This window comes from Enhydra lutris, unplaced genomic scaffold, assembly GCF_002288905.1.
Source record: "Enhydra lutris kenyoni isolate GAN:26980312 unplaced genomic scaffold, ASM228890v2 scaffoldscaffold21, whole genome shotgun sequence".
Classification (NCBI taxonomy): domain Eukaryota; kingdom Metazoa; phylum Chordata; class Mammalia; order Carnivora; family Mustelidae; genus Enhydra; species Enhydra lutris.
Genome location: NW_019154105.1, coordinates 21,324,955 through 21,349,990, shown reverse-complemented (window position 1 = coordinate 21,349,990; position 25,036 = coordinate 21,324,955).

The window sequence follows — 25,036 nt, the reverse complement described above, 5'->3', positions numbered from 1 at the left end:
ATTACTCCTAAGTAGGCTAAATTTGCATTTTTTTAATTATTCAGGTTGCTTACAAATGTAAATGACATTTTAAGTATTAATGATATTGATGTGACTACAGTGCAATATTTTTTCCAAAGAAAAAATCCCACTTATTTACAGGATAAGAAATGATGTCTCTTAGAGCATTCGTGGGTGTTTAGAATATAAATATCTCAAATGTGCATGTGAAAGATTCATCAAGTATAGTTATAAGAGATGGATATATGAACACATTATAGAGAACCATTTACTTGAATAGTTATTGCATTTCTTTAATTCAGTAAAATAAACCTCTTTTCCCTCTTGAATACTTTTCCTTAGGAAGACAATTTGGCCATTGAAGAAATATTTGCATAGCAAAGAAATAGCTCTATTAAACTAAATTAAAATACTCCTGATTGTGATGTCTTCATATCAGATTTAGAGTTTAATATTTCAGTCCAGCTGTTCTGTGTTAAGAAAAACTACATAAGGCAAGATCACCTGGGTGAATACCAGTTAAGAGACTATTAAACTAGTCCAGTTAAGAGATGATGATAAATTGAACTGTGATTATGGCAGTAGAAATGACAAGATATGTCTAGATTAAAGAGATGATCAGGGAGTAAACCTATAAGCAAGGAGTGAAATAGGCAGTTGTAAGATCAAGATTTCTACTTGTATAAAAAATGCCATTGGAATTGTAATATAGATTGAATTGGATCTATCTATAGATGGCTTTTGGTAGTATTTTCATATATGCATACTGCCTTCTACTCCTTGAACACAGATACCTTTTCCATTTTTGTGTCTTCTTCCATTTCTTTCATGAATGTCTTATAGCCTTTAGAGTAGCCAAATAACTGAAGAAGAAAGAGATACTTCAAGAATTCAAAACTATGTGGCAGAAATAAAAATAGATGTAAAGTGAGATGTGAATCTTCTAATAAAGTCATGGTTGAAGCAATGATCACTGAATCATCGACTGATCACTGAATCAGTGGAAATGACTGTGCCAATGGAGGCAGGGAATCCGGTATAAGGTTACCTTTGACCCTGGGTGTTAAAGATGAAAAGCAGTCTGCTGGTATGAGAAAAGGTGAAAAAGCATTTTCCAAAGAAAGAGCCACATGGGCAAAAAACAAACTGGGAAAGGACAAGACACAGATCAAGGATAAGAGATGTGGTTTGGGGTTAGGTAATAAAGAGTCATGAAGCCAGCAGAATTACCATAGCACCATCACCAAAACAAAGATAATATTAACATTTTATATGATTATTTCCTTCTTTGTCACCTACTTAATATATGCAATTAACAAAGTGATGATTCCAGTTTTCTTGTGTGTTTTTTTTTTTTTTTTTTTTTTTTTTTAGATCCACACTTCATTCAGAATGTAGTACCTTCAAAATATCAAACAGAGGGGCACCTCAGTGGCTCAGTCAGTTAAGTGTCTGCCTCTGGCTCAGGTCATGATCCTAGGGTCCTGGGATCCAGTCTTGTGTGGTGTTCCCTGCTCAGTGGAGAGCTTGCTTCTCTCTCTCCCTCTGCCTGCTGCTCTACCTACTTGTGCTCTCTCTCTCTCTCTCTGTCAAATAGATAGATAAAATCTTTAAAAAAATCAAACAGATATTATGTTTTGATCAGCAAAATTGATGTCCATCATCAATTACCAATGTAAAACTTAGTACCTTCTTGGCTTTTTAAAGAAGGTCACATATGGGCTTTTCAAACCCTCATTTTCATTATATTATATTAAAGACTGTTATTTATCTTCTAGTTTGAAGAGTAAATTAAGTCCTCAATCCATTGTTTCCTATTTAGCATGAAACTCAGCAGTTTAAATGTGTTTCTGCAAATTATTTTCAAATCCACTGACAAGAAATGAAGATCAAATCCATAGTTTATGGTTATTAAAAATACATACAAAATATATGTAATAATTAGTTACCAACATATGAAGAAACAGCTCATTAAAGAGCTGCTGGAAAATAACCTGCTCAGAAATAATTCACTTTAATATATCACTGATTTTTAAAATGCTTCCTCTCTCATTCTTTATTAATGGGGATATTTGCATTCAAATAGAGATCATTTGTTTTTAGGAATTCATCTTCTCCCGCTGTTTATTTTCCACCTACTATTCAATCCTCGGTTTATAGCACAAGCATCGGTTGCAGTGAAAATGATTAGGATGTCACTAAAGTTTATGCCTTCAGGTGAGAAATATGGTACATTTTTAGTGCAGTATAACTAGAAAACTAATGTGGTATTCATTTAAATTGTTTCAAATTAAAATAAGAAGGACTGAGAAATTTAAAGAAAATGATTCATTGTTTTATCTGAATTGATGTATTTCTGTATGGTATATAGCTTTTCACAACATGCCACCTGTTCTCCAGAAGTATAATCACAATATGATAGACATGCTAAAATAATTGCCTGAGAAAACCCACAAATTGCAGAGCTATGAGATCAACATGTTGACAATACCTTTCTATTGCTCTATTGTACATGTAAATCCCTGTTTATGGGATTGGGAATTACTATTTACTGGAGGTGAATGTAAATTAATCAAAGTAATTCTGCACAGGGTTGATATATAGAGACTTTACATAAAACCTATTTGTCAAAATGTAGACTATTATACTTCTTGTGTTTGTAATTGGTGGAGATTTAAGTTCACGGGGAGAAAATGTGACTGGAGCTATATGTTGTATTGCCTCCTGACAAAGCCAAATGTTACTGTGTGTTCCATTTCAAGTGCAAAACTACTAATCTAATGAAAATGTTACTGTTCTGGGCAATATGTTCTTAGTTTTATTGTAGAATACAATGGAAATGCCTGCATTAATATTATCTGGCAAGAAAAATGACACCTGGAGAACTTAGAATTCTGATCAAGTGTGGTGTTCAGGAAAAAAAAAAGCAGCAAAACAAAGTATGTTTCTGCTAAGTTGAAGAGAAAGAAAGTGCTGTTCAATGGAAAACATTTGAAATAGGATAGGTTATATAATAGATAGGGTAGGTCTTCAGGTTTAGATAAGAAGGCTATTTTCAAGGACAGGTGGAACAAAAGAGGTCTGTTAGCAAACAGTTCTCAAAATTTTGGTAAGAAATTGTTTAATGTAAGAAAAAGACTTACTTCAACTCAATCAGAAAATGAACAGCAAACCCATTTTTTATTTGGGTTGTACAAGTCACATAGTTAGCATTAAGTTCTCTCTCATGTTCTCTTTCTCTCCCTGTCATATTCCATCTCTAGGTTAGTCCTTTTTGGTGATAAAATTCCTTACCTTGCCTTACATTAGAAGAATTTATCTGTAATACACTTCCTAAATTTGAAGTATACCACAAGAACAGGCAATTTCTTCTCTAAGTTTACTCTTGGGTAGTGTTTTTCCAACTGTAACTTAAAACTTCATTGCTGGGTTATAAAATCAAATTAATAGGTCTTGACCAGCATTTCAGGTAATTGTATTAAGTTACCTGAAATAAAAATAAAATACATAAGAACATATCAGGACATATCACAAACAAGAAGGATAATTTTATACCATGAATATTTTGTTTTAGTTTGTGCATATGAGTTTTTGTATATTTTAGAGGAATTATGGTATAGTTTATATTGCTTTTATTATAGGTCATGGTCAAAATTATGCCCCTCTGATTTTAACAGCCAAATGTTATGGAGATTTGTCTTTCCCACTCCTGGGGTGTCTGTTTCTTTCCCCTTTCTGCATCTGCAACATGCTTCCCTCCTACAGACGTGTACACAGGTCTGTTTAGCTCCTTACAGTATCTCTGCCCATCCTACCCTCTTCACGTGGTCTTTTTACATTTAGCTGTGGAGAGTCTGTTTTGCAAGCCTTTGGGTTGTTTTCTGGGTCATTTACACTGATGTGGGTATTACCTAGCTGTACCTGCAGGACAAATCAAGTTTAGTGGCTTCCATCTGTGCCATCTTCCTATTTAAATAAAATATAACATACATATTATAATTCTATATATTGCATACATGTATGCACATATAAATATAAATGTGGAATTTGGAATATTAAATACTAAATTCATATTAGTAGTCTACTTAGGGGAAATGAGTATCAAGGGGATTGGAAAGGATATAGAGAAGACTTCCACTGATTCTGTTATCCATTATTTCTTTAAAAACAAAGTAAACTAAAAACATGAAAATATATTTGATAGACTTAGGTGTTATTATACATTGATTATATTTTGTGGTGTTTTTGCTAGAAATATTTCATTTAAAAATGTTAGGAAGATGGCAGAGAAGTAGCAGGCTGAGACGACATCAGGTGGTAGGAGATCAGCTAGATAGCTTATCAAACCATTGCAAACACCTACAAATCCAACAGGAGATCAAAGAGAAGAAGAGCAACAATTCTAGAAACAGAAAATCGACCACTTTCCAAAGGGTTTTTTCTTCTAAAAAATTAGGGGTACACATCTTCTAATAGATCAAAATATACCTTAAATCTAGCTCCAGACTTGTTCTAGTCTCCAGCCTGAGCAAATTCTCTCCACTTTCTTTTTCTTTATTCTCCCAACCAACTATACTTTTTCAACTCCTTTTGTAGAAATAAAAAAAATTTTTTTTTCATCTTTATAGGCATATTCCATCCTTTCATTGTGTTTACCCTTATATATGTTTTTCATTCTTTAAAATTTTGGGAGGCAGTCTCTTCTAAGAGACCAAAATACTCTCCAAATTAATTGGGTGATCCAGTTCTAGTCACCAGTCTAATATATATATATTTTTTTTTCTTTCTTTTTTATATTTTTCTTTATTTGTATTCTTTTTTTATTTTTTTTGAACTTCCTTTTATCCCCTCTCTCCCCTCCCACAATTTGGGGGTCTCTTCTGATTTGGTTAAAGCATATTTTCCTGGGGTCTTTGCCACCCTTTTAGTATTTTATTTGCTCCTTCATATATTCTTATCTGGACAAAATGACAAGGCAGAAAAACTCACCACAAAAAAAAGAATAAGAGGCAGGACTGAAGGCTAGGGACCTAATCAATATGGACATTGGTAATATGTCAGATCTAGAGTTCAGAATGATGATTCTCAAGGTTCTAGCTGGGCTTGAAAAAGGCATGGAAAATATTACAGAAACCCTCTCCAGAGAAATAAAAGCCCTTTCTGGAGAAATAAAAGAACAAAATCTGACCAAGTTAAAATAAAAAAGCTATTAATGAGGTGCAATAAAAAATGGAGGCTCTTACTGCTAGGATAAATGAGGCAGAAGAAAGAATTAGTGATATATAAGACCAAATGACTGAGAATAAAGAAGCTGAGCAAAAGAGGGACAAACAGCTACTGGACCATGAGGGGAGAATTCGAGAGATAAATGACACCATAAAATGAAACAACATTAGAATAATTGGTATTCCAGAAGAAGAAAAAAGGGAGGGGGGAGCAGAAGGTATATTGGAGAGAATTATTGGAGAGAATTTCCCTAATATGGCAAAGGGAAAAAGCATCAAAGTCCTGGAGGTACAGAGAACCCCCCTCAAAATCAATAAGAATAGGTCCACACCCCGTCACCTAATAGTAAAATTTACAAGTCTTAGTGACAAAGAGAAGATCCTGAAAGCAGCCCGGGAAAAGAAGTCTGTAACGTACAATGTTAAAAATATTAGATTGGCAGCAGACTTATCCACAGAGACCTGGCAGGCCAGAAAGAGCTGGCATGATATATTCAGAATACTAAACGAGAAAAACATGCAGCCAAGAATACTATATCCAGCTAGGCTATCATTGAAAATAGAAGGAGAGATTAAAAGCTTCCAGGACAAACAAAAACTGAAAGAATTTGCAAATACCAAACCAGTTCTACAGGAAATATTGAAAGGGGTCCTCTAAGCAAAGAGAGACCCAAAAAGTAGTAGATCAGAAAGGAACAAAGACAATATACGGGAACAGTCACCTTATAGGCAATACAATGACACTAAATTCATATCTCTCAATAGTTACCCTGAATGGAAATGGGCTAAATGCCCCAATCAAAAGACACAAGGTATCAGAATGGATTAAAAAAAAAAAAAAAGCTCAATATGCTGTCTATAAGAAACTCATTTTAGACCCAAAGACACCTCCAGATTTAAAGTGAGGGGGTGGAAAACAATTTACCATGCTAATGGACATCAAAAGAAAGCTGGGGTGGCAATCCTTATATCAGATCAATTAGATTTTAAGCCAAAGACTATAAGAGATGAGGAAGGACACTATATCATACTCAAAGGGTCTGTCCAATAAGAAGATCTAACAATTTTAAATATCTATGCCCCTAACATGGAAGCAGCAAACTATATAAACCAATTAATAACAAAATCAAAGAAACACATCGACAATAATATAATAATAGTAGGGGACTTTAACACCCCCCCTCACTGAAATGGACACATCATCCAAGCAAAAGCTTAACAAGGAATTAAAGGCCTTAAATGACACACTGGACAAGATGGACAGATATATTCAGAACACTCCATCCAAAGCAACAGGATACACACTCTTCTTTAGTGCACATGGAACATTCTCCAGAATAGATCATATCCTGGGTCATAAATCAGGTCTCAACTGGTATCCAAAGATTAGGATCATTCCCTACATATTTTCAGACCACAATGCTCTGAAGCTAGAACTAAATCACAAGAGGAAATTTGGAAAGAACCCAAATACATGGGGACTAAACAGCATCCTTCTAAAGAATGAATGGGTCAACCAGGAAATTAAAAAAGAATTGAAAAAAATTCATGGAAATAAATGATAATGAAAACACAACAGTTCAAAATCTGTGGGACATAGCAAAGGCAGTCCTGAGAGGAAAATATATAGGGATACAAGTCCTTCTCGAGAAACAAGAAAGGTCTTAACTACAAAACCTAACCCTACATGTAAAGGAGCTGGAGAAAGAACAACAAAGAAAGCCTAAACCCAGCAGCAGAAGAGAAATAATAAAGATCAGAGCAGAAATCAACCAAAAAAACAATAGAACAAATCAACGAAACTAGGAGCTGGTTCTTTGAAAGAATTAATAAGATTGACAAACCCCTGGCCAGACTTATCAAAAAGAAAAGAGAAAGGACCCAAATAAATAAAATCATGAATGAAAGAGGAGAGATCAAAACCAACAACCAAAGAAATACAAACAATTATAAGAACATACTATGAGCAACTCTATGCCAACAAATTTGACAATCTGGAAGAAATGGATGCATTCCTAGAGATATATAAACTACCACAACTGAACCAGGAAGAAATAAAAAGCCTGAACAGACCCATAACCAGTAAGGAGATTGAAATAGTCATCAAAAACCTCCAAACAAACAAAAGCCCAGGGCCAGACAGCTTCCTGGGGGAATTCTACCAAACATTTAAAGAAGAACTAATTCCTATTCTCCTGAAACTGTTCCAAAAAATGGAAATGGAAGGAAAACTTCCAAATTCATTTTATGAGGCCAGCGTCACCTTGATCCCAAAACCAGACAAGGATCCCATCAAAAAAGAGAAGTACAGACACGTATCTTTGATGAACACAGATGCGAAAATTCTCACCAAAATACTAGCCAATAAGATCCAACAGTGCATTAAAAGGATTATTCATCACGACCAAGTGGGATTTATTCCAGGGCTGCAAGGTTGGTTCAACATCCACAAATCAATCAATGTGATACAACACATTAATAAAAGAAAGGACAGGAACCATATCATCCTCTCAATAGATGCTGAAAAAGCATTTGACACAGTACAGCATCCCTTCCTGATCAAAACTCTTCAAAGTATAGGAATTGAGGGCACATACCTCAATATCACAAAGCCATCTATGAAAAACCCACCACAAATATCATTCTCAATGGAGAAAAACTGAAAGCTTTTCCGCTAAGGTCAGGAACAAGGCAGGGATGTCCATTATCACTACTGCTATTCAACATAGTACTAGAAGCCCTAGCCTCAGCACTCAGACAACAAAAAGAAATTAAAGGCATCCAAATCAGCAAAGAAGAAGTCAAACTATCACTCTTCACAGATGATATGATACTATATGTGGAAAACCCAAAAGACTCCACTCCATAACTGCTAGAACTTGTACAGGAATTCAGTAGTGTCAGGATATAAAATCAATGCACAGAAATCAGTTGCATTTCTCTACACCAACAACAAGACAGAAGAAAGAGAAATTAAGGAGTCCATCCCATTTACAATTGCACCCAAAACCATAAGATACCTAGGAATAAACCTAACCAAAGAGGCAAAGAATCTATACTCCAAAAACTATAAAGTACTCATGAAAGAAACTGAGGAAGACACAAAGAAATGGAAAAATGTTCCATGCTCCTGGATTGGAAGAACAAATATTGTGAAAATGTCTATGCTACCTAAAGCAATCTACACATTTAATGCAATTCCTATCAAAATACCATCCATTTTTTTTCTAAGAAAAAGAACAAATAATCCTAAAGTTTATATGGAACCAGAAAAGACCTCAAATAGCCAAAGGAATATTGAAAAAGAAAGCCAAGGTTGGTGGCATCACAATTCCGGACTTCAAGCTCTATTACAAAGCTGTTATCATCAACAGAGTATGGTACTGGCACAAAAACAGACACATATATCAATGGAACAGAATAGAGAGCCCAGAAATAGACCCTCAACTCTATGGTCAACTAAGCTTCGACAAAGCAGGAAAGAATGTCCAATGGAAAAAAGACAGCCTCTTCAATAAATGGTGTTGGGAAAATTGGACAGCCACATGCAGAAAAATGAAATTGGACCATTTCCTTACACCACACACGAAAATAGACTCAAAATGGATGAAGGACCTCAATGTGAGAAAGGAATCCATCAAAATCCTTGAGGAGAACACAGGCAACAACCTATTCGACCTCACCCACAACAACTTCTTCCTAGGAACATCGCCAAAGGCAAGGGAAGCAAGGACAAAAATGAACTATTGGGATTTCATCAAGATCAAAAGCTTTTGCACAGCAGAGGAAACAGTTAACAAAACCAACAGACACCTGACAGAATGGGAGAAGATATATGCAAACGACATTTCAGATAAAGGGCTAGTATCCAAAATCTATAAAGAGCTTAGCAAACTCAACACCCAAAGAACAAATAATCCAATCAAGAAATGGGCAGAAGACATGAACAGACATTTCTGCAAAGAAGACATCCAGATGGCCAACAGACACATGAAAAAATGCTCCACACCACTCGGCATTAGAGAAATACAAATCAAAACCACAATGAGATACCACCTCACACCAGTCATAATGGCTAAAATTAACAAATCAGGAAATGACAGATGCTGGTGAGGATGTGGAGAAAGGGGAACCCTCCTACACAGGGGTGGGAATGCAAGCTGGTGTAACCACTCTGGAAAACAGCATGGAGTTTCCTCAAAAAGTTGAAAATAGATCTACCCTATGACCCAGTAATTGCACTACTGGGTATTTACCCTAAAGATACAAATGTAGTGATCCAAAGGGGCACGTGCACCCGAATGTTTATAGCAGAAATGTCCACAATAGCCAAACTATGGAAAGAACCTAGATATCCATCAACAGATGAGTGGTTAAAGAAGAGGTGGTATAGATATAACAATGAAATACTATACAGCCATCAAAAGAAATGAAATCTTGCCATTTGCGATGACACGGATGGAACTAAAGAGTATTATGCTTAGCGAAATAAGTCAATCGGAGAAAGACAACTATCATATGATCTCCCTGATATGAGGAAGTGAAGATGCAACTTTGGGGGTTTGGGGGTAGGAAAAGAATAAAAGAAACAAGATGAGATCAGGAGGAAGACAAACTATAAGAGACTCTTAATCTCACAAAACAAACTGAGGGTTGCTGGGGGGAGGGCGGTTGGGAGAGGGCGGTTGGGAGAGGGTGGTGGGGTTATGGACATTGGGAAGGGTATGTGCTATTGTGAGTGCTGTGAAGTGTGTAAACCTGGCGATTCACAGACCTGTACCCCTGGGGCTAATAATATATTATATGCTTATAAAAAAATTAAAAATTTAAAAAAAATAAAATAAATTAAAAAAATTTAGAAAATAGGAATGCAATAAAGACAGGGAGAAGACTAATAGTATTAGCAAAGTGACATGGCATTCACCACTTAAGTTATGCCCTTCAACACAAAATTTTAAATTCTATTAACTTCAAGAGGGAGCATAGACTCACACTTCAAGGAAAATTTTTATTTCTAGGAAGTAAGATACTTGTGACAAATAATAGAAAATTATTCTCTTAGAGAAGAGCATAGAAGTCAGGGTGACAGCTGAATAACCCACTATTTGTTTTCTAACAATTTTGGGGATTACACTAGGCATATATATTTTTAGAGACAGAAAATTTAGTGAGACTCTATGTTACTGCCTAGGGAATAATCAGCTGTAGAAGTGATGTATGGAGCACATTTAAGGAGGTGGGCTGTGACTGTAATTAGGTGAAAATAGTTTCATTTCAGGCCGACTGTGAAGATACCAAATAATCATGAACTCTTACACATTTCAAGTTTTACACTTGACAACTTGAGCAAGCAGAGTATTAGGGGGAAAAATTACTGCATTTACTTACTAGTTTAAATTTTTCCCTTCTTTTCTCTATCAAATTCCAGAAGTGATTATGCACATATGGCAAAGACAAAAATGAATGCTGTTTGGACAAACATAAAATGCTAGGGAGAAAAGGTTTGAAGAAAGTACTGGGAGACCTACTCTATTCTGTGGATTTATAAACTAAGAGCATTTGTGCGCACTCTGTCTCTTTCTCTCTCACACACACATACAGACATTATACAACTTTTTACAAAAGCAGTTTAACATAATCCCTTCAAAGTGGTCTTCTCTAGTTTTTGTAAAGTAAACAGCAGGGCAAATACATGCCTCCAAGAACTTCTGTCTAAGATTTTGGATATAACTTCAAGAATATTTATTAAACATTTATGTTTGCCTTATAGCTGTATGCCTGATCGGTAAATGACAGGAACAATTTTTATCAAACAATTAAGGAATATGTTGGAACATGGCTATGGATTCTCTGATCAATAAATGTTCCACAGTACCAGATAAACCCTCCCCCTTTGGTAGTATATCTATAAAGCCCTTGGAAACAAGAGAGTCTTATAGGAGAAATCTGTTTTTGTTGAAATTAAAACCTGAATAGTATGCTAAAAATTCTACGAAGTCTTTTCTTGGTAGGAGATACTGATCCTGGCATCTGAAATCACTCTTTTTAAAACTGTTTACCATATAAATCCTATGATCAGCAATGTTTGAGAACTAGATCCATACCTTCATTCTAAAATTAAAAAAAAAATAGGGGCGCCTGGGTGGCTCAGTGGGTTAAGGCCTCTGCCTTCGGCTCAGGTCATTATCCCAGGGTCCTGGGATCGAGCCCCACATAGGGCTCTCTGCTCGGCAGGGAGCCTGCTTCCTCCTTTCTCTCTGCCTGCCTCTCTGCCTACTTGTGATCTCTGTCTGTCAAATAAAAAAAAAAAATCTAAAAAATCTAAAATTAAAAAAATATATATATCTTTTTTTCTGTCTAGTAACAAAAGTTTAATTCTTAAAGATTTTATGTACAAGCGATTATATAGAGGTAGTTATAATTCATTTTTTTTTAACATATAATGTATTATTTGTCCCAGGAGTACAGGTTGTGAATCACCAGGCTTACACATTTCACAGCACTCACCATAGCACATATAAAATCATCTGTAACAGAAAAATTGAAGAATTGAAGAGCATTGTAAACATTAGATACCTTACAAAACATTTTAAAATATAACATGTGAAACACAAATTCATAATATATAGATAAGTTATAACCTAATATATATTTTTTATTAGTTTTTCCCTTTGAATAAATTGAGAAAACACACAAAAAATCACTTACCATGATCATTGATATTACTATTTGAGATCCATTTTTTAATTTTCTTTGAAAGATGTTTAACTTCATATGGACAAATGATACATTTCAGCACATGTATAGGTATGTTAAAAGATTAGTAAGGAAGAAATTTCTGGGCTTAGACTTTGGGTGCATATTTAGTATGTAGTATTTGTACCCTTTAACTTTGCCCTAAATCAGCAGCAAGGATTTTAGGAAGCATCAATGCTTGTGTACCCATGGGAAAGTGTGGAGAGGTGTTTAAGTCAATAAAAAATTATTGTACATAGCAATCCTGAATTCCCTTTATGTCTCTGAGCAGTGATTGACTTTTATCATTGCCAAGAAAGAAAGAAAGAGAAATTTCTCATTTATTCCATATTCTCTACTGCTTCCATAGATGATCTCATCCATGCTCATAATAGATGACTATTCCAAAATACCTATGTTCCACCATTATCTTAATGTCAGAAACTCAACTTCAGCTCTCTACGTAATATCTCCACTTATCTCTTATAAAAGTCAAAATGTATGTCCAAAATTAAACTTTTAATTCTTAAACAACACACGTACCCATGAAGTACAACACATGCATAGATAAAGATATACGTGTTTATCCCTAAGCCTGTGCCATCCCAGGAAATGACACCACTATCTCTTCAGGGTTCAAACTGGAAATAGAGGAGTCCTTTTACCTCATTTTGTAACCAATCAGTAGCTTATATTGATTCTAACTGAAAACAATGTGGACTTCACAATGGCCTATCCCTCTTGCCATGTTCTTAGAAGCAGAAGTCATCACGTCTCTCCATAATAAATAATTTTCTAACTAATCTCCTACTTAAACTCTATCCCCCCTTCTTTAGCTTGCCTTTTCCACAGCAGCTATAATTATTTCATTAAAATATAAAACTGACCGAATTAATCCCTGCTTAAAATCCTTAAATGTCTGTTGATTGCACTTGAATCTAGTTTTGACACCCTGAACTTGATATTGGGAAAATTTCAGCCTATTTCTCTGTACTTCAGACTCACTGTTATTTTTTAAGATTTTAGAAGTGTAAAACATTTTAGATCCTCAGAAATTTTGCATATGCTTTTCCTTCCTTTGATCTTTCTAATACGAGCTCCATCTCATACTCTTGGTCTCCACCACCGTGAAACCTTTTCAGACACTCTTTTCCTAATCAGTCTACCCAAAGTCAATCTTTACATTTTTTTCAAACTATTTCCAGCATATTTCCCATAATTCATTTATTACAATTTGTAATTAATGTACACGTCTGTTCACATATATTGTTGATATTGTCATCTCTTCCAGAAAATTAATCTATATAAAATTATGGTCATAGTTGTTTTATTTATCCTAGTTTCTGCCTTGTAACATAGATCCTGGCAGCAGAGTAGAGAGATGATTGCTATTTGTTGAATGGATCAATAAGTGTCTTCTTTGATGCATGATTTAATGACTTGCCAATTTATTAAGAGTTTTAAGGGAAAAATATAAAACTTTATTATTGGCTCAGGAGAACCTTGTATGTTACACATTATTTATTATTGCCTGTAGTCTATTAACATAGCAAATATGATGTACAAAAAGGGAATTTGAGATGAGTTACTTTAAAGTCAATAAATTTACCAGTGGAGTCTGTATTTGAAAGTAGGATCCATACATGTGTGAATACCCGGGAATTCAGAAGACTATAACTTACCTTGTCCTATACATTAATAACTCAATATTTTGCATTCTTATACAGGGCAAACTCTCTACCCACAGAACACTTAAGGAATGCAAACTGGCGATGCTAAGACACAGAGGGTTTCTTCCATGATTAGGCAGCATCTGATCAGAGCTGATTATAACTTGCCTGTTCTTCCTTTTCACTTCCCTCCTACCTCTAACTTCCCCTCCTCCACTCTCATCAGATACAAATATGGATCAGTCCAAAGGTGTTGGACTGCATGGCTGGCAAATAGCAGCAGTCAACTGAAGCCTCATTATTGTTTTAGAATCAACTGCCTGCTGGGGTTTAACCAATTAATCTTTCCCCAACAATCAAGAGATTAGTGCAGTCTTTCTTTATCCATGATTTGGGCTTGTATTTGTCCTCTGTCCATGCCTTCTCATTACTCCCACTGATTGTATGTAGCTAACGTTCTACTAAATTTCACTTACATGGAGCTGCCTCTTTTTCTCATAAACTTTATAACAGAGGTGAAATTTCATGATGTTATAGACATGTAGTAGCTTCGGCATCTGTCCACGTGAATAACACTTATATTAAATAACACCTGTTTCCCTTCACTTCTATACCTAAACCTGGATGTAGGTGATTCAGAACATTTAGAAATGCATCAAGTATTAGTTTGAGCAAAGGAGAAATCACAACTCAACATATCTTAGGGAAACTTATGGGGCTAAACTTTCTTATATCCAGAACAGTGTTATTCAGGTATTATCTCTAGATTCTTTATCCTAAGAATTAGTTGTGCTGAGAACTAAAGTTAGCAATTAAACTGATAAGAAGAGATACCACACTTGATCTTAAGGTGGAAGCATCACAATTCCAGACTTCAAGTTTATATTACAAAGCTTTAGTAATCAAGACAATATGGTACCAGCACAAAAACAGACACATAGATCAATGGAACAGAGTAGAGAACCCAGAAATGGACTCTCAACTCTATGGTCAACTAATATTCAACAAAGCAAGAAAGAAAATCCAACAGAAAAAAGAACAGTCTCTTCAACAAATGGTGTTGGGAAAACTGGACAACAACATGCAAAACAATGAAATTGTACCACTTTTTTACATCAAACACAAAAATATTCAAAATGGATGACAGACCTAAACCTGAGACAGGAAACTATCAAATTCCTAGAGGAAAACACAGATAGTAATCTCTCTGACATTAACCATAGCAGCTTCTTACAAAGATATGTCTCCAGAGGCAAACAAAAGCAAAAATGAACTATTGGGATCACTTAAAGATAAAAACCTTCTGCACAGTGAAGGAAACAGTCAACAAAACTAAAAGGCAACCTTTGGAATGGGAGAATATAAAATGACATATCTGTTAATGGGTTAGTATCTAAAAATCCATAAAGAGCTTATCAAACTCAACAGCCAAAAACTAAATAACCCAATTAAAAAATGGGCAGAAGACATGAATAGACACTTTTCCAAAGGATATGTACAGACAATGAGCAGACACGTGAAAATATGCTCAACATCACCAGGGAAATACAAGCCAAAACTTCAGTGAGATATCACCCCATACCTGTCAAAAATGGCTAAAATTAAAACACAGGAAACAACTGTGTGTTAGGATGTGGAGAAAGGGGAACCCTTACATTATTTGTGGGAATGCAAACTGATGGAGCCACTGTGCAAAACAGTATAGAGTTTCCTCAAAAAGTCAAAAATAGAACTACCCTACGGTCCACCAATTTCACTACTAGGTATTATTGTAAAGGACACAAGCATAGTGATTGGAAGGGATACATGCCCCCCAATGTTTATAGCAACATTATCAACAATTACCAAATTATGGTAAGAGCCTAAATGTCCATTGACTAATGAATGGATACAGAATATGTGGTTGGTGTATATATCTATAGATAAACATGTAGATATATAGATGTAGATATAGATATAGATATGATATACATATTCCAAATATTATATATAATGGAGTATTACTCAGCCATAAAAAAGAAATGAAATCTGGCCATTTGTAAAAATGTGGATGGAGCTAGAGTATATTACGCTAAGTGAAATCAGTCAGAGAAAGACAAATATCATATGATTTCACTCCTATGTGGAATTTAAGAAATGAAACAGATGAACAAAGGGAAAAAGAAAAATGAAAGAAGCAAACCATAAAAGAGACTCAACTATAGAGAACAAACAGGTTTGATGGAGGGGAGGTGGGTGGGGAGATGGGTTAAATTGATGATGGGTATTAGGAGGACACTCGTGATGAGCACTGAGTGTCATATATAAGTGATGAATCACTGAATTCTACTCCTGAAACTGATATTACACCATATGTTAACTAACTGGAATTTAAATAAAAACTTGAAACTACAAAAATAAATAAATGAACAAATAAATAAATAAATACTTGAAACTACAAAAAAAATAAGCAATTAAAAATCCAGTGATTTCTATTTATATAAAATCAGTGATTTCTATAAAATTAGTAATTTCTATTTATGTAAAACTTTGTGAATCAATACTTAATGAATCAATTGAAGGAAATGTTAGGAGGATTCTGATTTCATTTGTGTTTTAGAGTTGCACTCAAAGTAAATACTGGCTAAATGAAGTCTTCCATAATAAATGTTTTTTTAAAGGTATAAGAGTGACAACTTCACAGCCTTAGAAATTCAAGCTCAAGTTAAAGGCTTTCTGAGGCTGTTTTTATTTTTCATTATTCATAAAATGTCTATGCAATGCATATAAAAGACTAGGAGTGTTCCTTGTAGTGTTCCTACCCATGAATACTTGGAAACCTATTAAAGTAAGTATAATGGGGATGCCTGGATGGCTCAGTATTTTAAGCGTCTGCCTTTGGCTCTGATCATGGTCCTGAGGTCCTGGCATAGAGTCTGGTATTGGGCTCCTTGCTTGGAGGGAATCCTGCTTCTCCCTCTGCCTGCTGCTCCCCCTGCTTATGCTCGCTCTCTCTCTCTCTCTCTCTCTCTGACAAATAAATAAAATAAAATCTTTAAAAAATATATGAAATAATTAAATAAATTAAGCATAATGCAACAATCACCACAAAAATTTTCTTAATAATAGTTAATATTTTTGGAACATGTGTTCTATACTATATACTCTTTAAAGGTTTTTTGTATGTTAACTTATGATACAGCTTTAAGTGGCAAAGATGGGTTTCAATCTTAAGCAATTAAGTTCCAGAGCCACTAGGCTCCATCTGTTTATACTATAATTAGATTTTCTCTATCATATAAACACTATTATATATTACTATAAATTTCTCATTCATAACCAGATAGTAATTCTTAGTCATATTACTATTGGGTTATGTCCTTAAATGATATGTAATAGGAGAATGGTTAATAATATTAAAAAATAGTATCAGAGAGACATGCATTGGAATTGCAGTGAAATTTTCAACAAATTACTAAAACTCTTAATCCTCAATTTTTTTTCACTAGGAAAATGGAAAAAATAATGTCTTTTTTCATTGTTGTCACAAAATTAGATAAGAGAATATAGGTATATTCCTGGTATTTGAAAAGAACTTAAGGAATGAGAATTACTAATATATCATTTATAATTATTATAATTTAGCGAAATATATATTTTTCAGATTTCAGATTCAGATATTTAATTAAATATGTGAATATTTTAAATATTCAAAAATTTGCTGAAAAACTATATATAGGTATATTTCTTAAAAACTTTTAAATATATATAAAATGTAAATATACAAAAAAGGTAGAGGGCACCTATTCTGACTGAAGTGGAAGTAGGAGAAAGGAGCCCTGCCCCTCTACCTTACTCCCATCGTGCATTGGTAAGTGAGGACAGGTATCTGTAAGGCATATCCACGAGGGTCTTCCCAGAGTACAATCTGAAAAGGACTTACCTTTGTATTTTCTCTTATTCTCTAAAGACTGTATGGTGTACTGAGGTATTTATTCCACCCCAACATTAATTCATGATCATGCTCATACAATCTGTATGTGGAGTGTCCTAAAGTAACAGAACCTGCTAAGATCAAAATGGTGATTTGAGTCTTTTTATTTCACATTTGTCATTTAGAAGTGAACAAAGAGATTAAGGACTCATACATTACTAGTATGCCTTGAATCACTGAAATATCAGTGATATGGTTAAGTAATCAATATTTTATGTTTCAATATAAAAAAAAATCATGTTATCTTACCAACTGACCAAAAAGTAAGCCAACTCTCATTTTTCCCCTTTACTTGCCAGAAAGTATTAAAATTTGAAGGAAAAATTTATAGAAATATGTTAATCTAGCAAAAGGTATCTCTGGAGGTATATAGACCAATTCATTTCTATACATAGAATATTGAGTAGGAGTTTTTTATTATAATCAAATAAAAACCAAATCAGACAAGTATAACTTTATTTTAAATCACGATATATTTGAATTTAACATCTAAAAAACATCTTCTCTTTTTTAACTTTTCAAATGATTTGGATAGAATTTCTTTGTGTAGTTTATCTTTCATTTCTCCTTTGAGACAGATTTATAGAATGCTAAGAACAAACTCATAATAATGACAAGTTTATAGTTAACTTTTTTTTTTCTCGTGTAAATATTTTTGTAATCAAGGCATGAAACGTTCAATGGAATCTATTCAACCAGTTTGCAGTGGTTAAGCTTGATTTTGCCCCTGGTTGAAAACTTTCATTCCTTACTAGTGATAGAAATTGATATTTCACTAAGCTCAATAAGTTGTCAAGCATATTGTTCATCAATGACAATAGGGGCAGTGCATTTTTGTAGCATCCTTTACTTGAGAATATATATAGCTATTAATCTTTACTTTTTTTTTCACTGACATAAATGTAAGCCCTATATAATAAATCAATGTCTCTTGGTATCTCTCTTTTGTATTTTGATAGTATTTGCTCCTTAGCTTGATCCTTTCTGTTACAGCCAATTTATGTTCTTTAAGAGGCAGTTAATGCTTTCTAGTTTATATTCCATTGTCGTCACTATATCAACCATGGAATGGTAGCTGAAGATGACTTGTTATGTTTCAGCAGCTCTAGTGAGTTCAAAAATCTAAATTGTATTTTATTGAATACCTACTATGTGCCAGGGAATGCAAGTACCACTTTCGGTTACTTAAATAATTTGGAGCATCTTCTGATTGCAACTTCCAGTTGAATAAATTTATAGTAAACATAGTCAGGAATTTTAAGGCTTTTAAAATTCAACTTAGGAGTATTTCAGATTCCAAATAGAGAACAACCACTAGAATGGAAGTTATTTCCCAGGAAATAATGACTATAATATAGAATATAGTTTACATATTTGTATGATTCTAAGGATGCAAAAATGTTATCAGTAAAAGGATTGATGCAAGGAAAGAAGAAGGAAGGAGGGGAGGGTAGGAAAGAGGGAGGAGGGCAGGAGGAAAGGTGGAAGAAAGGAGGGATGGAAGGAAGGAAAGGAAAAGATAAGTTTCTATTTTTATTTATGTTACCTTGGATAAGGTGTGGACTATAGAGAAGTAAAATGTGGATTCAAGTTCAACTCAACATTTCAGTTACACTGGACCAAGGAGAACACACAGTCTCTTAGCCTCAGGTTTCTTATCTGTAAAACGAGTATAACAATAACTATTATGTGAAAGATTTGACAAAGTTCATAGAACACATATGAAATGAACTTTCCTAAGACTGATTTTTCTAAAATATGTTATTTATTTTTTTTATTTTAGAGATAAGGAGAGGGAGTGAGTGGTGGGTGGAGGGAGAAGAAGGGGCAGAGAGTAGCTGGCAGAATTCCCACTGAGCATGGAGCCCCATGTGGGGCTCAGTCTCAGGACCCCAGGATCATGACTGGAGCTGAAACCAAAAGTTGAGCACTTAACTGACAGAGTCTCATCCAGGTACCCCTGATGGTGTCTTTTTTAAAGGTATTAACTCATTTTTTAAATAAATTCTGATAGCCATGAGCTAAGATCTTATAAAACAATTTCATAAAATTACCACAACTAACAACTCAAACCCATAAAAGCAATACAATGAATAAAATAGATATATATGTTTATGTAATTGTGTACATTTCTGAGGTCCTTTTGACTTATTTTTTTGTCATGTGCTCCTTAGTTCTTTTAAGAACTATTTATATGATCTTTGATATATAATCAGATGACAAACATTGTTATTGTGATAAGTGCAGGAAAATACAGACTTATATGGGCACCAAAGCATAATCTAGGAGGGATCACATGCTACTTCATCTTTAAAATGACACATAAAAAACAGGATGGATATCATAGATGACATATTTTTTTTTTAGTATTTTATTTATTTATTTGTTAGAGAGAGAGGGAGCACAGGCAGAGGGGGAAGCTACTGCCCCTGGATAATGAGTCTGATGTGAAGACCCGATCCCAGCACCCTGGGATCATGACCTGACCTGAAGGCAGACTCTCAACTGACTGAGCCACCCAGGCATCCCATAGATGACCTATTTTCTTTAATCCAGTAAAGTATCAAACAATAGGCTAACCTCTGGAATTATTATATAATGAATTGAAACAATCTCCAAGGACACAGACAACAGAAGTTTAGATAGCTGCTGTATTATCTTCTTTGTGGCTTTTCAATTCAGGGAATTTTCAAATAAAGCCCATTATATTACTATTTGTGAAAAGAAGAAGGGGCTTCATCATGCTAATGATATCAGTTGAGAGAACAAGATGTAATTGAGAAACATATCAGAAGCTTCTGAGTATTTGGGAACAAGACAATATATCTTTTTTAAAACTTAAGTAATTGATCCAGTAATTAAATGGATATGCATTTGATTTTCAGTACTAATTTATCCTATTGATAGCCTTCATATGGCATAAATTTAGAGCACTCACTTAAAGACATAATGTTAGTTTTAATGGTTTTTTGGAATAACAGAGTTTTTTTGTTTGTTTGTTTGTTTTAAATCTCCTTAATCTCACTAGAATCCTGACACGTTCAGTAGTATCTAATTTGGACTTTTGATCATGACTTCCTGATATTGGCATTGGTACATTTTATTTTGTTAATAGATCTTTAGATGTATTAAGATGTATTTTGTTAATAGATCTTTAGATGTATTAAGCATCCTGACTAAACTTCATTGGCTCTGATTATCTCCGAGTTGGAAAGAAGTGCCATGATGATTTCAATTATTTGAAATTTGTAAGAACGAAGCATTTGGCTTGGATGACAAGCCTATTTAATCAATATGCTATACTCTCTTTGTACTTACATAGCTCAGAATTAATAGAAATCTATAAGCATAAGTATAAAGCCCTCTATTCTACTTGTTAACTACTTTATAATATTCTTTTCTTTACTTGAAAAATAGACATTCTAGTACTTATTTCCCAGTGTTTTTAAGAAGATTAAAGGAAATAACTAATATAAAATAAATGAGTCTAATTTTTCATTCTCGTTACCCTTTTTATTGATTTTTTGCCTTTAAGCTAATCTTTTATGCAATGGAATAAAAAGAATTGAAAACTTATATAAGATACATTTTAACACACACACATATACATATAAAACATATGCTACAATATGTTTAATTACATATATGATATATATATCATATTCATCTGATATTAATGGTACTGGCATTACATGTAATAAATATATATCATAGATTTAAGCATATATGCAAACATATATCTTTTGATACTATCAACATACAAAGATTTCAGCACATATATGTTAAACATTTCTGCCTTTCCAATCAGTGGTTTATGCTACCAATAAATAAAACCTGGAGCGCCTGGGTGGCTCAGTGGATTAAGGCCTCTGCCTTAGGCTTGGGTCATGGTCCCAGGGTCCTGGGATTGAACCCCGCAGCGGGCTCTCTGCTCAGCAGGCAGCCTGCTTTCCTTCCTCTCTCTCTGCCCGCCTCTCTGCCTACTTGTGATCTCTCTGTCAAGTAAATAAATAAAATATTAAACAAACAAACAAACAAACAAACACCTAAGACAGGTATGTGAGAATGTTAATTTCTTTGCTACTAGAAGTTGCATCCCAGAATCTCTTAAGTTCTGTTAGGAAGTACTTTTAAAGATGAAAAGCATGGAGCTGTTCTGTTCTCCAGGCATATGGTATTTTCCAAAACAATGTCAGCCACCAATGAGATTGCATTAGATTTTCAACTAAAATGAGGTTCACTTGTGATCAGTTTGTTCATCTGACCCATTGGCTGTTAGAAAAGAATGTAGCTAATATTTTATATTATTTTTAAATAAATGTTTCATTTTATTTAGGATGTCAGAATTTTCACTTATGATAACATTAATCAAATATATATTACTCCATTTCCCACAAGCATAATTTGAGAAAAGTCTAAGTATAAACTAATCTGGAATGTGTGGTAACTTGGTGACAGATACAGCACAGCTTGACTCAGCAATCATTCTGAGATATTTTGCAATTATTTTCAATCACAGATATTCAACAGTTCTTGTAAATGCCAGGCTAAAACCTGGGACATCATTTTCTGATTTGATAATCATCTCCTTGAGAAGCTCAATCTAGAAAGGAACACTGCTGAGCTGAAAGTGTCTGTGAATGAGTGAGTGGAGATCTCTATTAAACACGTGTGCTCTTCTCTGCATATGCAGGCTTTTCTTCTTGTTCTGAAAACCATTTTGAAAATTAATGTTACTAATCACAATGAGGGGTGGGGTACGAGTACATCTCACGTCATTAAGCACAAAACTCCTCACATTGTATAAGTTACCAACATTCTGTCATCACCTGCTTCTAAAAATGACAGTAAAAAAACCTTCTCTTTATGTATATATAAAGAAATAGAAACCAAAACTTCTTAAGACAACTTTGATTTTCTTTTTTAATTTATTTTACATCATTAGGAGCAAAATATTTCAATTTTAATGCATGTGGCAGAAGTTTTCTTTGCCCAGAAAATTGCATTTGTTTAACACAACACCTTGATGTGCACTTTGTTGTTTGGTTGTAGCTTGGTAGGGAAGGAAATAGATGATGTTGTAAAAAAAGAAAGGAGAATAATTTTTTCCACCAACTGCTAGTGATGAAAAAAAAGAGGTGGACATAAATGAGAGAAAGAAATTAGCTAAAAAAGTGCTTGAGAATAAGAAGTTTGAAGTCAACAGCTTTCAACCTTGTTAAACCAACACCCTCCTTTTATAATACCATAAATGTCTTAATACATTTTATTGAGATATAGTTTACCTAAAATAAAATGGAAATACTCTAACCATAAAAATACAATGAATTTTAGTGAATATATATATATATATATATATATTTGTGTGTGTGTGTGTATGTATGTGTGTGTGTATATATATATATTCATATATATATATATACAGATATATATATATCTCCAACTACCATGATGTAAGATATACACCAGCACCTAAAAAAGTATTCTTATATTTCACTGCAGTCAATCCTGACATGTCTTTTCCCGACTACCTTTGATTTACTTTCTTTCACAATGATTAATTTTACCTTTTTAAAAAATTTTTTGTAATTGCAACCACACAATATGTGTTTATTTGTTTGTTTTTTGATCTGGCTGCTTTTACTTCTATAATGTTTTTAAAGTTCATCTATGTTGTTGCACCAACATGAATATTTAGTAACAAGTATTTTATAATGCTCCATTTCTATAATAAAATAATCTATAGATATGTCCTTAATTTAATGTAGAAATAATATTAATTTATATAACTAGATTCATATGTATCATGACATGTTAATATATAGCCATATTTAATACTATGAATTAACCAGATAACTGTGCCTATGATAGAAGTGATTAATGGGTCCCTTCATCTCTATAAAGCATCTCTGTTTATCCCTGGCAATATTGTCTTACAAACTAGTTTTTTACATTAATTGTAGCTATTCCAGTTTTCTTTTTATTGAAGTTCACATGGTGTATAGTTTTCATTATTTTACTTTGAAATTACCTGTGCCTTTATATTATATATTATATGTTTATATTTAGTGTGACTATTGATACAGTTAACATCTTGCTACTAGTTTTCTCCTTGCCCCATCTTTAGTCCTTCTTTTTCCTTTTACCTGTCTTCTTTTTAAAAGATTTTTTTTTTGTTTTTTTTCTTTAGGTTTTAAATTGAGATGTTTGTTTGTTTTTCATGATTCTAATTAATTTCCATTTTTGGCTTATAAACTATAAATTTTTTTAATTGGTAGTTTTAAGGTTTGTTGTTTATATTTAACATCATATCATTTCAAATGATATACTTTGTTCCATTGAACTCCTTAGATCTGAAATTATAGTTTTCATCAAATTTGAAAAATCATGTGCCATTTTTTCTTTAGTGAATGTTTTATTGTCCCTTTCCTCTATTCTATCCTGTGGGGGAATTCAATTATCCATAGGTCAGGTTTCTGAAATTGCCCTGCAGGTCTCTGATACTCTTCATTTTTAATTTTTTTTCTCTCTTTGTTTAATTTAGATAGTTTCTTTTACTGTATCATCATTTCCTATTTTTTCTTCTGAAATTTCCTATCTGGCTTCAATATATTCAATGCATTTTTCTTCTTAGTTATTGAAGCTTTTGTCTCTCAGTTTTATTTTGGGTCTTTAAAAAATATTTTCAGTGTTTCTAACTTTACTTTTTAACATTTGAGTATGTTGTAATAACTGCCTTAATATCTTTATCTGCTAAAGCTAACATGTGTGTCAGTTCTTAGTCAACTTTGATGGATTGATTTTTCTCTTAAATTTAAATAATTTTGCTGCTTCTTCCTAACCCTGATAATCTTTGATTAGGCTGTGAATTTCACCTTGCTAGGAACTAGGGAGCTAGATACTTTTGTATTCTTATAAATATTCTTCAGTTTTGTTCTGGGACACAGTTAATTTACTTGGAACCATTAGGATCTTTTCATGTCCTGCTTTTATGATTTATTTGGCAGAAGACAATCAGTGTTTAATCTTGACCTAATTATTTCTTACTGCTGAAGCAGGACTTTTCTGTGCACTCTACCCAATGCCAAATGAATTATGAGATTTTTTCCATCTGGCTGGAGAAAATAGGCACACCCACCATGTGTAAATGTCAGGTATGTTTCTTCTAATCCTTTTGGATTTTTTTTTTTTTTTTCCACAACAAGTCGTTTTCTCACATGTATGCACTAATGATTCTCTGCTGGAAATTTGAGGAGGATCCTCTACAGATCTTTGGTGTTCTCTATGAGCTTTCCAATCTCTGGTACTCTGTCTAGTTTTCTGTAGTTACATTATTTTCCCAGAATTCTATCTCCTAAACTCTATCTCCTTTTTTTTTTTTTTTAAGATTTTATTTATCTGTGAGAGAGAAGAGAGTGCATGAGAACCAGAGA